Below are 19,388 nucleotides of genomic sequence, written 5' to 3'. Positions count from 1 at the left end.
GGGGGGATAGTGGCAGCATATCTCGGGGGGGGGGGATAGTGGCAGCATATCTCGGGGGGGGGAGGATAGTGGCAGCATATCTCGGGGGGGGGGGAGACAGTGGCAGCATGTCTATTAAAAAAAAATTTTCTTTAAAAAAGCACCAAACTTTTAGGGTGCGGCCTATACACGGGGGCGGCCTATATCCGAGCCAATACGGTATATACAGTCTACTGTCTACACCTTCATGCCTATGTAAGAAATCATTGGTCATCAATGTACTCTACCAGTAGGGATTTCTGGGACTACATAGAATAAGCTTTCGGGGCATTGGGGATCCCTTCTTCAGATGAATCGGGGCCCCAAAAGCTTGTGTGTCTCTCTTCAGAAGCTATTTGGATTCCTGGACGTTCCTACAGTCTGTGAAAGTTCTCCCCACCAGAATTACTTTACTACTGTGTCATGAAATCTGTTGACTTGTGTCATGTGACCCTTGGCAAAAAAAAAATGTAATCTGTTTGAAAACCAATTTTCTTTTCTCATACATTTCAACAAGCTAAGCTGCTTACTGTGTATTCCCATCTTGTTATTTAACCTCTAAAATCAGAGATCAGGCTAATGCCTGTTCAGTACACAGGTCACAGATTTGTTTTAAACCTTTTCGTTGTAAAATGTATACATAAGTTTGTTGAGATACTATAATGTATCATATATTCTGAATATAAAACTTGAGAAAGACCTTTGTTACACAGTCGCGTAAAACATTGTATTAAGGATATGTCATTTTCCTGTTGAATGTAGTTGGGTATATAGGATTTTAAATTGCTTTTAGTTTCCTTTTTAAAGTTGTTTTTTTTTTTGTTTGTTCTTTTCTTACTTTATACAAAATGCCAAGCTAAATAAAATAACAGCCTTTTGCTACGCCAAAGCCCAAGGGGTTGTACGGCAGAGTAGTAAGTAAAATCCTACTTCTATATTCATAAAGAGCTACTTCTGGGGTAATATGGAACTATCACCATGGAAACCTTGGAATGTTGATCAGAATTCCTTTTATAAATATGAATCCTGGGAGAATGGCTTTGTGAAGTGGCTAGCCCTAGACTTTAAAAAAGGGGAGTGGTTTGGGAATAGGAATTACATCATCATGGAGTGGGCGTGGTCAAACACTTTCCAATGAAAGAGGAAAGTGACCCGGAGGCCCTGGGTAAGCAAGTCTTCACCCAGAGATTCCGCGTCAAATGCTGGGAAAATATATTCATTTGTCTTTGTCATGAAAGTGTTAGGTTTCTGGTCCTCACATTTCAGCCATTCTGGAAAATTTTAAGGAAAATCCAATTAAAGGCTGGATATACCCAACAGCACGCTACACGCGCATAAAAACATAATGTCCGGCGGTACATGTCCAGCCGTTATGTCATCAGGCGGCCATGGCCTTAAAGTGCCAGGCCTGGCCCGTCGTCTTCAGTCCGGCCCTGTTGTGCACTCTGTTTAACTGCTCGCATATATACTATTTATATACAATAGCCATGTTCAAATAAAATATGATTGTTTTTACCAAGGCAAACAATCTCAGCTTTTTATGAAAATATCTGTGAATATGATTTACCGTTTCTGCTACTTCATCTTCCTGTTTGTTATTGGAGTGCTAAAAATGATTCATTCAGTGTAGGTCAGAGCCTCAGCACAGTGGCTTTAATCACTAAACACTGCTGTGTGCTGTATGTCTAGACATAATGAATCTTCATCGATCGGCCGGCTCTCTGTACCATTCCTAAGCAGACGTAGAAGGACGGGGAGGCCGATTCGTCATCTTCTTAACCACTGTATTTTCTGATCACTTTAATGCTTGTGTCAATCGCGTTGATGGAGATTCCAACGGTTCTAAACTTGCTATTTCTGAAAATAGGTCAGATGTCCACAATCTAATTCAGAAATGTTAAGAGGTTACAATTCAGGCTCTGTCGTATAGTAATTCACCAGAATCGGGAATCAGCACTCACTCCCCACAGGAACTCGGGTGCTTAGCTGTGCCGGGAAGGGCCAGCTCCCCAGTAAATCAAAATAGAAAAAGGCTCCAGGCACTCAAGGGTTCCATCAGACAGATTTATTGAAGGAAACGGACAACAACGTTTCGACCTCACAATGAGGTCTTTATCAAGTTGACCACACAAGTAAAAAGTAAAAGTTTAAATAGCACATATCAATAAATGAATAGCCAATCAAAAGACCAATCTAATCTAACACCATGTGTCGTATAGTAATGACATTTTGAGCCTGGACTTTTCTGTGTCAAATGCCAGAAATCACGGGTGAATCGCATTTAAGGGTAACACAAAAATAGGATTCATCTTGTTTTACATACAGTGTTAATTTTGCTTCATAGTGTTAATACTGTTCTTGCTGCAATCACCAATATTTCAAGGTTTTTAAGGAGCGTAATGATGGGAAAAAGCATAAGACGTGTCCGTTAAATTGCGGTTTCACACTTTGTGTAAGTTATTGCTAATGCATTTTCTAGTTGGCCATAGCCCACCTACTTTCCACTTCTTTATGCATCCTTACTTTACTGCAATAAAATGTATGATTTCTTTTCTGTGACTGCGTTTAATATATATTTTTTCACTTATTTTAGTTATGTACCTTTTTTCTTGAATTGCCTGTTTGGTGCCCATAAACAAATGTTGAGGAGACCCAGAGGTCTCTGGCGATGAGTCTTTTGAGATTGTGTGTCTATATAGAGTATTGACTGCTCAAGTCCTTAAGAAAAGTGAGACCGAAGTCCCATCTTTAAACCCCAATGCGCAGATCAGTTTGCAAGTTGTAAAATCCAGTGCATATGAGATGGATTTTCAGGATCATCTTGTTAAGGAAGGAAAGGGAAGTATCGGATTTTATTGTAAGGTGTAAAAGGCAGTGCTGTAAAAACTAGTTTGTTCAAGGATTGTTTTACTTGTATTTCAAGATGTGTGGTTTATTTGTTGAAGTGTCCTCATAGTTTGACCTGTGTAGGGGAAACACAGAAAATGATAAGGCCATGAATATGAATTATCTATGATATTAGACTTCTTATTCGGGAGATTAGTATTGGTTAATGAGCTCTGACTTTTTTTTTTGATGTGTATATTTCTCTTGTGATGTGAATGATTGCACTAGCTGCATAGAGATATATGTGACATGCGATTCACATGATGCACCTTGTGTTCGCCTTAAAAAAAAGTCCAAGGAAGGAGAATAGAATGTTGCAGTTTTGTTACGATGTCATGTTCAGCTGCTCTTGAGTATTACGTTGATGCTAAACAGGTTCAAATACACATCTTTCATAATATAGCGGTTGGCGTGTTGCTTTACCTTAACACAAAGTGTCCAGACCAACACCTGTTATATCTCCCTATAAAAGTCCAAGTTTAGCACTACTAACTACATAAAGGAAGGAATCTGTTCTCCAAGCTGTTCCCATTGGGTTTTTAACTCTACATTATGCAGGGTAAGCTCATCACCTCTAGCAGTAGAAGCTCAGTCTGTGGTGTTTTGTCCTTGGGGGTCAATGAACAGAAATGTTCTGCTTGCCTACAAACTCTTAGAGCATGGCTTCCACCTAGAAGTGACTCTGAGTCACTTATTTCTCGGTGCGGCAGTCATGTTACTCGTAATGAAGCTGATGTGATTGCGGGTCCGGGATTTCATTGTTACCTGGGGTGTTCAAGATGGGCAATTCACTATTACTGGGGTGAATATAAATACGCTTGGTCTCTGGAATGAATACAGGGCATAACATGGTGTATCCTTTGTTTGCTTTTTATTTTTCATCTCTCCTGACTTTAGCTTGAATATAAATGAAGCATGAATTTCACTGAAATCGCATGTATTGAGCTCTCTAATGTATATTCCTTTTTCTTTACAGCTTCTATGACTGATTTCCCCTTTTTGATACACGTTTTATTTTAGGTGAGTAACAATTTTGTTTCCAATATTCTGAAAATTTAAAAAAATAAAATAAAAACATTCCCTTGATATGCTTTTATATACAGGAGTATGTGTTAAATTTTAAGAAGAAAGAAACTTCAAGAATAAATGGTTTTTCTTTGATAAGAAAGGTCTTGCCAGAAAATCTGAACCTCTAGAACATATAATATTATATATGGTATATGGTACTAGGCAAGGTAAGGTCTACCCACTGAGTAAGAGTAAAACTGGAGGAACCCCCTTTATTTAGTATCTCGCATTAGAGACCTGGAAAAGCAAAAGTACAGAGGATTTTATTTTACCTAAAGCCGTGAAAAGGGTTCGTTACAGTAAGAACAATAATCTAATTCACCATCTATGGACATTGTGCTACCAAATTTAGTTGATGCCTCTTAAATATGGGCTAAATTAGGTTGTTTTTTTTTTTTGGCTAAACCTTTACCACAAATAATCCAGAATATTCCCTCTTCCATAACTTTCTGTTGGGAGTTTTATTAAACTGACATGGCAATTTATTATTTATTCTAGAATTAAGTAAGTGTGGATTTTCTAGTGGGTAGAATCACTCGGCTAAGATGTTCTTTGTTTGCTGGGTATTAACGACTAAGCCGTCGACTCTGTTTGGTCCGGTCCCTGGTATAGAGAGATTCCCAGACAGCTTCTTCGCTCCTCCGGCGGCCAAGGAATTAATGTTTTCGCAGTAGTTTCAATCTGTTTCTGTAAAGGATGGAGATGTCAGAGCGTGTCTGTGTGCAAGACTCTCTCCCTGACCTTTGTATGATAAAAATGCCAGATCAATTTTTGGTAAATCTAAAATAAGAGCATTTTTAATATTTAATTTCATGCTTCAAGCCCCCTTTCTTGTGTCGTTCCCTGCCGGTAGCTGTACCGCTGTGTTTTACTTTACTATTCATGCTGCTTTTAATGCCAATCAACAATACGAAGAGCCTTGTGAAATTGCCATGGGAATGTAATGGAGTTAATGGGAACGTGCAGCTTCCTACTGGAGAAGAGAAGTTACCGTAAAATAGCTTAACAATAAAATACTGCTTTAGTTATTTTATCATTCCCAGCCTTTGAACTCCCCACCCATACGTTAATTTTTCAGAACAATATCAAATAATCATTAACTTACACATTATTTGCTTTCCAGATACCTGGTTTATTTTTATGCGCTCCCCTGGGTACCTGTAGATCATTGACCATTTCTGGTCTGTACGGCTGGCTCCATGCGGCACTCGGTGAATGTACGTGCCGTACAACCTTCCCTTGTGGTTTCATAATCAAAACTAGGTTTTCTGCCCTATCACGTTACCAGTTAAAATTAAAGACGTTCCTATATATAAAGGCAAAATGAGAAGTGCTTCACCCTTCCTTCCTATTCAGCCTTTTTCCAAATCAAAGGTCTCCTTGTCACAGATACATAGTCCTGTACGGATTTCCCGTGCATGATGTCTGCGCCGTGGGTGCCGTATCAGGCTTAACCTTTATGATTGCTGCAACTCCTGCAGGAATCCAGTTTCTTCAAATCCAGTATCTCTATGCATTGTCTGTCTGCGTCTTAATGCTGTTCTAACGCTGCCATCTGTCTCATAGACCTGACCTTTTTCCAGATGTTCCTTCTCCATCTTAAAATGCCCTAATCCCCCTTCCCATGCGCACGGGATCTTGTACTGTCTGAATGCTCCTGACATGAGCTAATATATTGTTCTGATTTAACCTTTGCAAGGAATTAATATAAAAAAATATTTATCAATATCTATTGGTATATGCAGAATTTTTCATGCATTCCTAATTGGTTTTATTTTAGGGCTTTATTTGCTAAGCCATGAGTGTAGCTGTAGTGTGTTCCACTTTCTCTGACCAACAGGATCTAGTATCATGCCATTGCATAATATATCGCTAGTTTTTCCAGTCTGTCTGTGGATTATTCCAAGAGGTACTCAATGGAGGTTGTTAACTTTTAAGTCGGCAAAAATAATTACCCCCGAGTCCCTCTCTTTTGTTCTTGACAGAACAGTGTCCTGATGTTATATATATAATAATTTATTTATTTTTTTTACGACCCAAGTGCGTTATTTTACATTTATCAACGTTGAACTTTAGCTGCCATGCTCTTGACCGTTCCTCCAATTTACTTCAATCACTTGTTGTGCAGCTTGTTCCACCAGTAATGTCTACCCCGTTGCAGACGTTCGTATCACCTGCAGAAAGATATACCTTAAGCCCTTTTGTAATATCGCTAATAAAAATCACTAAGTAATATAGAAAGTCAGGTGACCGTTGTAATTTTTTACCTCCTAGTTTATATTTGTACACGCCGTAAAAGAGCGGTATGTGAAAGGCAGCCATATCTTCCTCCTTCAAGATAAAGTCCATCTGCCTAACCGTTTGATAATGTGACATCCATAAACACATCGCTGAACGTGGGAGCGTGGAGACATGACCCAAAGACGGGCTTCAAGGAACTCCTTGTCGTGATCAGAGCATTTTGGGAGAGCAGCGAGTGACAGAAATGTGTTTATCTTTAGTGCGCTTGGACAGGAAGTGTATTTTGGGTTTTGCGTTGTCCTTCCTGTATTTTCAGACATTCTTTTGACAGTGGAAAAAAGTTCATATTTCATGATCCTCTGACTTTTTTTTTTTTTTTTTTTTGCCACATGTTTGGCGTCCTTCCCAAGGGAGGTAAAAGGCTTGTTTATTCTTTTTTAATAAGACATTCCCCAATGATGTGTTCTCACACTTCTAAAAGAAACACATTTTTCCCCCATTATTTTTAATATGGCGACCTGCCAAGACAACTCTCATCACCCACAGCCATCAAATGAAGTGACATAGTAGAACTTGGGCCACGGCTTGGTCCGGTTAATCCATTTTACGTTACCGAGTATTAAACTGGTTCTTTTAAAAAGCCATGTCTGTCAAAGTGCCGTACAAAAAGATTGTCTCCGTTTTCAGACCATGGAAGTCTCAAACAGCTGTCAATCACTTTGGAAGCTATTGTTTCCAATACGTTCCATACATCCTAAAATACATGTCTCTTTTCCCTGCGGATATGTCCCTTGTGTCTCGTTTCCTGTTAGAAGGTCTCTCTTCTGCTCTGACCGCAAGTCCATCTACTGAGGAAGCTCTAGTGCGGTTTGTGCATCTGGCCCCCTGGATAAACTGAGTTTGTTGACTGAACACCGAATACTTAAAGGAGTAATTATGCTTATTAGGGATATTTAAGCCAGCGCCAACACCCTTCTGTATTACGCTTGCTTCATGTATTGTTGAACCCATGGCGACAGCTGACCGTGGCGAATTTCTTTTCCCGTAGCTTCGCATACATCAAAAATTGGAATCTTAAGCATTATGGACAATAGAAATCGTGAGACTCCATTCTGGTGTAACATCTGCTCTGGATTTACTGAGCAAATGTAGGAGTGCTGTAGCATCTGATATACCCCTTTGCTGTAAATAAACCAATAGATACGAGGGTACAGGCAAATTAGGGGGAAAAAGATTTTCCACTGGGAGATATAAAGATCTAAAAATGTTTTATTATTATTGTTATGGTGATCGTTTTAGTGTCACAAAAGTGAGAACTTTACTTTAATATGCATTCTTCAAAATGTTAAGAATTAATAGAAGAAGAACTTAACTTTAGGAAAAGCTGCAGCTCCAGAGCTGTCCATGGTCTGATATTTTCTGCTTATTAGTGGTCGCCTCTCAGGCCCCCTTTCCCCGTGCGACCATCGGCAAGCCAGTGCTGGAGCTGACTGTCGGCGGGTATACCAGGTGGTAGGAGATGTGTTCTGCCATACACATATATCCTACATGCCGAATAGCAAGGGGCAAATAATATGCGAGTATTCTACAGTATCCCCCCATGCATTTGCAATGAAGACCGCTCTGTGTTTATATGCATCCTGTGAAATTCAGGACTGTTGGCAGGTATGCAGCTGTCTGCTCATATTCTTCATTGTAGATGATAATGAGTTTTTCTTTTCTGAAATCAGGGATTTTGGAAGGAAGTGTCCTGCCAGCTCATCGTAGAGTTGGGTGACTAGCGCGGAGCGGAGTATCTTGGCTTTTGATTATTTCCTTGGGATGGATTTCAGCTACAGAGTGGTTCGCCATGTAATGACACTTGGAAGGGCTGTGTACGGTCGGCCAGTCCCCAGCTCTCTGTAGCTGCCAGTGTTTTCATTCCTTTACACCAAATGTAAACACTTTTTATCTCCAACATAACTGGCAAAATAGAAGCTTATTATGTTCCTAATGGATCTTCCCACGACGCATCCTCCTTGCCAACCACCGCCTAAGGCAGAGATTCAATCCAATATATGTGTGTTGTGTGTGCACCTATATAAAATATTTTTTAAGATAAACATTTTAATGACTTAGCACCGTTTTATATAGGTTTACTAAGCATATATGCAGAATGTAATATATAGGGATCTGTTTTAAATCAGGAAATCATCCGCAGACTGTGTGAGCCTGTGAATTTGCCCGTACACAGTGAAAGAGATCGGTGTAAAAACTAGACTTGTCCATTTGTATTCGGGGAAACACGAAAACTAACACGAAGGGTGTGTTTTTGTTGCTCAGCCCGAATACCAAACATACGAACATGGTGGCGGCAAAACATATAAAAAGACGACGCGCAACACAAAGAATCTTGGTCTTCGTCTTCCACTTGCACTTCCTTGGTTGATGGCAGAAGAGGCCCCTGCCGGTGACCAATAGAGTTGCTTGTACGGACCTTTAAAATCCTGGCGCCAAAGCTGCTGCGTACCGTGTTAACCCCCTATCAACCCCTTCTACAAAAAACTAACACAAAGAATGTACACAAATATTCGCCCGAACACGGGAACGGGCGACTATTCGTGGAATACGAAGATTTTTTTTTTCCCACAGAGACGAACACAAAGAGTTGGCCGGCGCCCAAGCCCAGTAAAAACCCTAAGTCTCAGCGCAAACCCGCAAGTTCTCAAGATCGACTGTTGCTTGTTCTCAGCTGACGGTAATAGTATCAAACAATAAGCCGCTCACATGCCTGTTATTTGTGTCTGTGGCAGTCCATACATGTAAGATTTGTTCCTCTGTAATCCTCTGTATATTCTGTATGTTTTGTGTGTTTGTTGCATTTCTGTGCTGCATTATGCATATTGCATGCACAGAGCATTCCTACCAGCGCTGCCGGTGCTCACTAAGCCTTAAAGAAGCTTTGCGCTGACAGTTAAAGGACATCTGGCATGAAAAGGATATGAAGATAACATGACCTACTGAACAGATTATATTCCCATAAAAACCCTTATTGTACACGTTACACTGGTGTTTTGTGCTCTCAACAATCCTCTTTATTCATGTTAAAAGGGCAAGCAGCGGCCGTCCGGTATTACATACACAACACTGTAAAAATTCATGGAACTAATAATCCGCCCCACACTGTCCTGGGGAGGCTCCATATGCATAACTAAACTGGCGGACTAATCTCAGACATTCTGTCATAAGCCTTGTTAATTGTAATTGTATCAGAAAGATTAGGTCCTCGATTCAATGAACTATCTAAACCTTTATTGGTGTTAACAGTGGTTTTAAATGCATGGTTTATGATCCAAATACTGATTATGGATTATAGGCTGGTTTAAAAGAAAACAAAAAAAATACTGCATAACTACGTTTGCAGTCTCGTCCATAGATATGGATTTTTATCCAATCACAATTTTTTTTCACTTAAAAAAAAAAAAAAAACTGTAAAAATTTAAGATCTCAACTATATTGATAAGTAATTTAACACAGGGGGTAAAGAGCCATCAAAATAAACATCAGCAAACACAGATGGCTGTACCAGATGGGTTGTGATGAGCTTCTGCTGTGGCAACCACATCAGTTTGTTTGGGTTTTTTGGTTCACAGTAGTTTAGAGTACACACTGGATTATGATTTATGGGAATTCTTGTTGCGTATGATGCAACCAATAGATTTGTCTCTCAATGTCTCCCTACCTTCGCCACAAACCCCTTCCATGTCCTCTTCTCCTTTTCTTCAGCTGATTGTTTTGCTTCTTCTTGTTTGTCTGCTTCTCCTCCTGTCAAGAAGAGACCTGATGAAGCGGGGGTGCACAAAATGGAGGCGATCGGTGGAGAAGATGGGGAAAGTGGGAAAAAACAACAAAATGCAAAAGCAACAAAAATTATCTTCCCTGGTCTGTCCTCATTTACAAACATTTGTGCAGATTAAAATTCAAATTTGTATGAATCTGAAGTCTCCTAACTAACCTAAACATAGTTTATGTACGAGTGACCATGGGATACTGAAGAGCCTAAAAAGTTAAGAAAAGGAGATTTCCAACAGCATAAAAGATATTCTGAAATACCAATATCCAAAACAGAATTTAATGAAATATCCACTTCCATGTAGGCCGGGGTGATTCCAACGTTTGGACGTTTAATGGGTGGAATTACCCCGGCCCACATGGAAGTGGATATTTTATTAAATATATATATTTATTTTCTGGTATTTAAAGATATTGCCATGTTTCCCAGCACGCATCTAACTTCCTCTATTTAATGGCAGCCCGTTCTGAGGAAGTAATGGTACTTAATGTGTGCACCTTGGATACCCGTACAATAAATTAAGCTGCACGCCAGCTGAAATACATTATTTTAAAAAATATATAAATATATTTTAACCCATTAAGCTTAAAGACCATTTGTTTTAACATGATGAATAGGCCATTTTGTTCTATAATTCAATTTTGCATCATTTTGACTAATATGATTTAAAAAAAAAAAAAAAAACTAAAAAACTTTTGCTATTGCGGGGAATGTATTGACCGTACGGTTGGGCAGCTTTCATTAAAGTTACTACCCACCTAATTGTATGGTGGTCTGGGTGGCCAGTACAGAAAGATGTATAGCAAAAGTTGGAAGCTGTCCATTGGGCCCCCTTAACAGTCTCCATAGTCCGGAGGTGGAGGTCTGTGTAAAGTTTGACGAATTATGGCACATATATACTGTATTTTACCGCTGCGTTTTACTTTTTTATTTTTTTTTTCTTCAATTAAGCTGGCCCCGTATAATGCATAGTCCAATATGTGACATAGGGCTAGCCAAGCTCTTCCCGCTGCAAAAGTTGGCTGGGGTTGGCTCTTACTAATGTATAGTGGCCGACGCTACCTTTAGTGAATAACCCCTGCTGTGCTAACGGAACCTAGGAGGTCCACGGATCACACAGATCGAATGCCACATGGATGCCTTCTCTGCTGATTTTTCTTGACGATAAAGCCTTTTTCCTTTTGTTTTTTTATTATTATATGCTCCCAGAGAAGGTAGAGTAACTAGTCTTCTTAATGTCGTTTGAAGAGCGGCTGTCTGCTGAATTAAACACGCTTTTATAACTAAATGCATTATTCCTAGTACTGCTGAATACCCAGACCTTTCCCAGAAATAATTATTTCATTCTGGAAAATGTGGCCTCGTTCATACTCTTTACTGGGAACACTTCTGTGACACAAAAGCAGGCGCTGAAGACGCTTTTTAAATATTTCTCTGTTCTCATATGATTAAAACTCTAGCGGAACGGATACCATGGCACTAGTGCAATTGCTGCTTTCCCTAAAAGCACCGTCTTCGGCTCTTTTCTTGCACTAAACCTCTTTTTGCGGGACGCAGAGAATATGGGCCTGTTGGGGAGATCCTCTGAAGTCTGCCACTTCTGTTGGGAGGCTGTTCCGCTTATCTACCATTCCGTTTCATATGATCTTGTCCTAATATTTTTTTCGTCTTTCTGCCGGGAGACGGTCTACCTGCTCTGCGTGTGCATCTACACTCCAAGGCACTCTCGGAGCTTTTAGGTTTGTGTGCCTGCCCTGAGTGCGGCAATATTATATAGTCTTATATTTAGGGAACAATATTACACGTTGCGTTCTAGTTACAATTTTCTTTATGCTTTTTTTTTTTTTTACATTTCAATGGCATGGTACACCCATCACCCACGTCAAGGGGGTCGCAGTTGCCCATCTCCCAGTGATGGGGCAGTTTTCTTTGAATACTTTTTGAGGAAGTAACTAGAATTTACCGTTAACGGAACTCTGTTACTCCAAGATATAGTGGAGTTATTCACAGATCAGACGAGCTATTTTTGTTCCATAAAATACATTTTCCATTTGTGTGCATTCTGCATAAATTACTGTTTTTTACACATTTCTGATTAGTGTTCCAGTAACTGTGGCTGCATTAACAGAGTAACCGTTTTCTCTGCCAGGCTTAATTTGCGCTGCTAATTTACTCAGCTGGGTGCAGGCAATGCCTTCCTGAGACACAATAAAGCTTATCCAGTAATTACAGTGTGGTGAAGAACAGCGCTACTGATGGTTTTTAAATGTATCGGCGTATTGTAGCTTCAAGCAGGGAGCTAGCCGAGAGTCATGTGAGTGGTAGTTCAGTAGCCTGTGCAACAATGAGCAGCTTTCCACTTCCTCGGCCAGTCCTCCTGTTGGGTAGGTAGTCTTTAAACTGCAGAATGTACAACTATCGGGGTAGATTTACTAAATGGTTTAATGTTTCTGCAATTGTGCCCTTGTGGGGAATTGTACATCGCTTAACCATGAAGCTGATATCTCTGCTGCATTTTATAGATTAGGGGGTCACAGTGCATTTCACCCTTGTGGTTGAGTTCAGCAAAGAACCCAGTGGACCCCATCCATGGTGGTTCGTTGGCATGGTGGCCTGTGTGACATTTAGATCCAAAGGCTCTGTAGCCCCCCTACCTCCTTGAGTGTGCCGGGTGCTGAGGTGGTATATCATTTGCGTCACCCATTCTCTACAACCATTCCCAACAAAACCTTCCAATACCTGTCCGTTCTATGAGTGGATTTGGCCGCACCTGGGTGGGACTTTGTAGTTTACGTTCCGCAATATTTGATTTTGGTCTCCTTACTTTTTCCGTCTCCCCCTGACCTCGGCCTATTGATCGTTTATGCTTTGGGACTGTGCTTTGGAGTACCTCCCAACATATGAAATGGGGTGTGGTTAGGGGGTGTGGCTGTGGGCAGAGCCAATACTTTCATGTGTCTTTGTGGCCGCTAGGTATTCATGTAACCAAGTAAGGCTGCTTACACAATTTACTTTATCAACACATTTCCAGCTGCAACGTTTAGGGATACACTCATACCTGCTGAATGAACACTTTGCGATATTACAAAAGAGGGGCGTCAGGAGGTGAAAGGAGCAATTGGGAGTTTAGGGCCAAACGACTCTGTCTCTCGTAAAAATAAATAAAAAGGGGTCCTTGGGAGTTATGCTTTGGCACAGTGCCCTTGGATAATTGCTGGTCACTAGTATTGGCTGGTGATCTTCACTCAGGAAGACTATCTTCCGTCTGAGATACCCCGCATCTCCTCCTCAGTCCACTTTAGTGACTTTTTTTGACAACCTTTCAGAGTATTTCACCACAAAACACTCTGCAGTGCTACTTGGCCCTGCTCTTTCATTGATCTATAGCATTTTAGCTTAGTTAAAGAGTTGCCAGTGGCAAAGAGGGACCACAGCTAGGGTCAAACATTGCCACTAGTGTAAAATTCATTAGGAGTTTGTGTGCTGCTTGATATACTTTTCACCGCAACAAAGGGCACAGCGCCTATTATTTTATATGTAATTATAAAACAATGTTCCTTTAAATCAGATTAGAAAATAAAACCTGTACTGCTAATAACGAATATTCGTATGATAAATGGCAGTCCGATCAAGTTTTAAATACATGTTTAAAAAGTCCATTATCTTTATGCTCCTGTCGGGCACCTTGAGGTCAGTCTCCTGTTTGGGCTTTGGAGTCCTTTCTTGTCCGGAGGTCTGTACTGATGTGGCTGTGTGTTTGTGGTATATAAATACGGCCTTTTTAAATGCAGGCTATAGGTAAATGAGACCGTGCAAGAAGGGTACCATTAGCATTTGGGTTAATTAATTGTATAAAAGTTATTAGACCTAAGGTTTTCTGGGGGGTGGGTGAAACAGGTCTTTCCCCAACTTATCCCACCCCTCCTCCAAGTTTCTTTAAATGTTTAAACTAATTCTGGACCCAGCAGAACGATATGCATGTCTAACAGCATTACTGAACATAATTGGGCCCAGGGCTCCCCCAGACTGTGCAGCCACCAGCACAGATTTCTTCCATAACCGCCATGATCTGTAGACATCGTGTTCTGGCGCTAGTAGGTGAGGCGCAGATCTGTAGGAGGAGGCGTCAGTGGAGATGTCTAAGCTGGAGGTTCCCATAGACCTCCACCTCCAGACTATGGTGGCTCTCTAACAGCTGCCCCTTTTGCCCCACATTAAAGGCAGCCCTGGATGGATGTCCTTCAGCTGCTGGATCGCCTCGTGTCGTTGGTGTCATTGTGATGGGAAATATGTGCACTTGGAAAAGAAAATCTCCAAATTAAACTTAATTTTGGTATCGGCTGTTAAGAGGAAAATTAACCTATATCTAAATGTATCCGAGGCGCTTTCGTGCGTCTCCTTAATGTATTTGCATATGCACAGCTGCTACCTTCTAATTAATTAATGGCCACAGAGGGTCCGATATCCTGCCTGCGTGTTCCTGCTTTATTGGCGAGCAGCTGGCTATCTCTGCGCTAAGCAGCGCTTTGTATCCCCAGAACAGGATGTTACATTTCAATGCAGTTCGGCCATTAGGAAATTAAAGCGCAGGAGTTTTTCTGTTTGTCTCTGAGATTTTACCCCCCCAGCATCTCTACAAACAAAACACAGAGGAAAATCTACTAATTTAATTTACCCTTGTTCTGGAATTGGTTGGCGCTGCCAGGCTTGTATTACAATCATTTGTAACTGTCAGGCGTAATACTTTCAGTGTCAAACCATGCATGGGTACCAGAACAGCCCACAAACTGCTGGATCTGTATATATATATACCGTATATACCGTGTGTATAATATACCATGTGTAAAAAAAAAAATAATAATAAAAAAAAAAATATATGTGTGTGTAAATATAAACACGTAAGCTTTTCATATGGCTCCATTTCTGCAATTACTGAATGGAAACAAGAAGTGATCTCTAAATGTGCAGTGTGTATATGTATGTTTTTTTTTTTTTATATATATATATATATATATATATATATATATATATATATATATATATATATATATATATATATATATATATATATATTACATACTCACTGGCCACTTCATTAGGTATACCTGTTCAATTGCTTGTTAACACAAATAGGTAATCAGCCAATCACATGGCAGCAGCTCTATGCATTTAGGCATGTAGGCGTGGTCAAGACAACTTGCTGAAGTTCAAACCGAGCATCAGAATGGGGAAGAAAGGGGATTTAAGTGACTATGAACACGGCATGGTTGTTGGTGCCAGACGGGCTGGTCTGAGTATTTCAGAAATTGCTGATCTACTGGTTGTGCATGAAAATCCCATCTCTAGGGTTTACAGAGAACGGTCCGAAAAAGAGAAAACATCCAGTGAGCGGCAGTTGTGTGACAAATGCCTTGTTGATGTCAGAGGAGAATGATGATTCCAGCTGTGACATTCAGATGGCAGGGTCAGACTTTGGAGTAAGCAAGATGAAAGCATGGTTCCATTCTGCCTTGTATGAACGGTTCAGGGTGGTGGTGGTGTAATGGTGTGGGGGACATTTTCTTGGCACACTTTGGGCCCCTTAGTACCAATTGAGCGTTGTTTAAACCAGACAGCCTTCCTGAGTATTGTTGCTGACCATGTAAATCCCTTTATGACCACAGTGTACCTATATTCTGATGGCTACTTCCAGCAGGATAATGCACCATGTCACAAACCATCATCTCAAACTTTTTTCTTGAACATGACAATGAGTTCACTGAACTCCAATGGCCTCCACAGTAACCAGATCTCAATCCAATAGAGCACACGTGTGTGTGTGTGTGTGTGTGTGTGTGTGTATATATATAACAAAAGTTCACAATGTCTGCACTCAGATTAATAATTAACATAAATTTCAATAACCCGGTGCTATGCACACTACTAAAAGATACACAGTCCATAAAAAGTGTAGGGAGCGCTCACATGACTTTTTCAAACTTCAAAAATCTATTTATTCCAGGGTACAGAAAAACAATCAATGTTTAGGGTCACATCGCAACCAGTTATCAAGATATATATGCACGGTATATATCCTTTCATGTTTCTATTCTGTGTGTATATGTAAATATATAATGTGTGTAATGCTTGTGCACTAATAATGCCATGCTGGTGCTCCTGTGATGTTTATCGCAGGATAAAATTTCGAAAGAGCACTGGCAAAATAGTCATTTGTTCAGCTGTACCTAAAAATATGCAGCAGCCGGCAGTGTGCGGTGTATCTCACTTGTTATTCTCTATAGTCATAGTTCTCGTCTGCCGGTGATTATAAAGGTATAAGCTACAAAGTTTAGATGGGAATCCATATGTTTACTAGTAATTTGGTTAGCAGAGTCTGTCGATCGAATTGTCTGCTCAGGAGAACATCCCTCCTATCATTAGTATTAACGGGCTAATCACTTACAGACCTGCTGGTTGTATGCAGAGATTAAGAGGTAAAATCTCTGGATCTATATGATTGATCAAACCGCTCTGTGTTAAGTTTAAAATAGCATCATAAAATGCATGGATATATGGCGTGTGTGACGGTTTTACTAAACTCTTTTGGGGCGGTCTGTGTCTCAATCATTGATGCTGCCGTCTCTCTTCTTGGGATGGTTAGAGCTCTGTTGTTTCCCAGTATCTTCAGCTCTTTTGAAAGAGAAGGTGATCTATTCCCCGTAAGAGAACTCGTACCATTAAATGTGTTTTATTGGCGTTCTACCAAACTTAGATTACTTGTAGGTATTAAGGGAACTCGTTTCTTTTTTTAGTTTTCATACAAGTTCTTATCTGTGATGTGTCCTTCGCTGTGTTTACACGGCTTGTGGTTACACGGATTGTGATAAAGAAGCCTGCTATGCCTTGTTTTAGTTGCTTTATAGGTTTACTTTATACAATAGTGGGTAATGCCGTACTTATCCCAGAGGAAATACTCAAAGAAACTTTGTCATACTTTTTAAAAAAAAGTGAAGTAAAATATAGACTAACATAAGCTTTCAAACTTTACGCTTGGTGAAGGCACATTTGAGACCTTAAGCTTATGTAACCTCTTACTTTATGGCAATTATCCCAGTGAAATGTATTGGACTTCTTAGACCGTAGGCCTGCGGGACCATCTCCTTCTGGTGGTGCCTATGGGTCGGTACCCTAGTTGCACATCTCCCAGTAAGACACTGTTTTACTATCATCAATGAGCACATGATGCCCATGTATAACAGGGGAGTCCAGTGCAAGGTTTGAAGAGTGGCGCTATCAGCATAGCAACCATTGGAAGGTTCGTGCTAAATGACCATTGATTTCAAATAGAGGTAAACACACCGCTGAGCTTGCTTGGGAAGCAAACATAAGAAGCAGATAGGGAAGAGGAAATTCATGCAAAACCATTAAAAAAAACATGCATCAACTTGAATGCAAAATAACAGCTTTGTGGGAACAATTTGGGGAAGGCCCTTTTCTATTCCAGCATGAACCCCATTGAACACCTTTTGGGATGAACTGGAACAGAGATTCACAAAAGCCTTCCCGGAAGAGTGGAAGCTGTTCTAGCTGCAAAGGGGGACAAACTCCTTATTAATGTCTGTGTTTAGAAAGTGGTGTCATAGGAAACCATTGGTGTAATGGTCAGGTGTCCCAATACTTTTGTCCATAAAGTGTAGTTGCTGCATCCATCAAAGCTCAGTAACTGGATAAGACCACAGTTGGTCCATCCACCACAAATTGAGAAACAAAACTCCACTTTGTTCTACACAAAATAAGAAGCTGGAAGGAACTAATTTAATATGATTGATGGGGTTTTCAACCTTTCACAAAATGCAGTTTACACCTAGTATGACTCATTTGTAATTTCTGTAGGTGTAAAATGCAGTTGGCATTCTGTGTCTTGAACTTTAATTCACCTTTTCTAGCTTCCCAACCAGTCAGGATAAAGGATGCTTAATTTCACCCGCTAAGTAGCTTACCATGTTTGTGCTTAACCATTGTTTTGCTCTATTTCACTTATCCTTTAGAAGTGGGGTCACCAAAATGGGAAGACGCTAGAACCTGTCTTACCATCTGTATTGAATGAAAAGCCTCCTCCGCAGCGTGTGTCACAACAGAACTTGCCAACATTCTGTCATCTTGTAATTGTTCTTGTCCATGAAGTGTATTGCTTAAAAAAAAAAATAAATGTAATTTTAGCATAGGATCTTTACTAACTAACATAGCCAACCACTTATGGTCCTGTCAAAACATGGGGGTCTTACCATGGCGCCCACGTTGACCCCTTAATGATGTGAACTACGTCTACAGTTTTAGATGTAAGAATGGTTTGCTTTTCCTAGTCCCGCAGGAGCTATTTGGCTATGATTCAGAGTTAAAATGTTTTATTAACTTCTGTCGGGGAGTTATATAATGGCTTTACTAAAAATACAATTGGTAAAATTGGTCAATAATGTATAGGAAGCATATGTATAAAATACCAGTTATTGTCTTTAGATAACTTCTGAGATCATATTGTCTGGAATTTTCATGCACAAGTCAGTTAACGTTAAGATTTTTGTTATTGATCATTAATTACCGGTATTCCATTGTTGGTTGTTACATCCCGTAGGAATTTATTATTTGCCACCTTTGGCTCCTTCAAAATTGAAAATATATAAAATGTTATGTGTATGGGGCTGATTTTATATCTGATATATGATTTGAATGATATATGACATTGGGATGGTTTGCCCCAATATATATATATATATATATTGGGGCAAACCTTCCCAATGTCATATTATATATATATATATATATATATATATATATATATATATATATATATATATATATATATATATATATATATATATATATATATATATATATATATATATATATATATATATATATATTATGACATTGGGATGGTTTGTCCCAATATATAAGACAGTCTCCTTTTAGTGGGAGAGTAGGAATGGTGCGTGGCCATGCCCGTTCGCCCGGCTGGTTTCACAGATTTCTTATGTATGCCCCCTGGCTTGTGGCTAGCCCCAATGCTTTCTGATATAAGATATGGTATAAACAGTCAAAATGAACCCATTCATTTTTTGTATTCTATGAAAATGGTCCTAGCGAGAAAAGCACCATTTATCATTTATATGAAAGGGGCTGTTCCGCTCACTCTGAATTTAGCACTTTTGTAACTAAATTCAGAGTTAGAAACATTGTCCCTCGTTCAGATGTATAAAAAATACTTTATAAGTACGGTGTATCGGGCTCACTTTGGCTAGCGTCCAATCCTAACCACATCTTTCGATGGCAATATATGCCGTCAAAAATGTTTATTGTACATGGA

The sequence above is a fragment of the Sceloporus occidentalis genome, unplaced genomic scaffold (genome assembly GCF_023333645.1).
Source record: "Sceloporus occidentalis isolate IW3139 unplaced genomic scaffold, rSceOcc1.0.p SCAF_52, whole genome shotgun sequence".
Classification (NCBI taxonomy): domain Eukaryota; kingdom Metazoa; phylum Chordata; class Lepidosauria; order Squamata; family Phrynosomatidae; genus Sceloporus; species Sceloporus occidentalis.
This window is presented reverse-complemented; position numbering follows the sequence as displayed.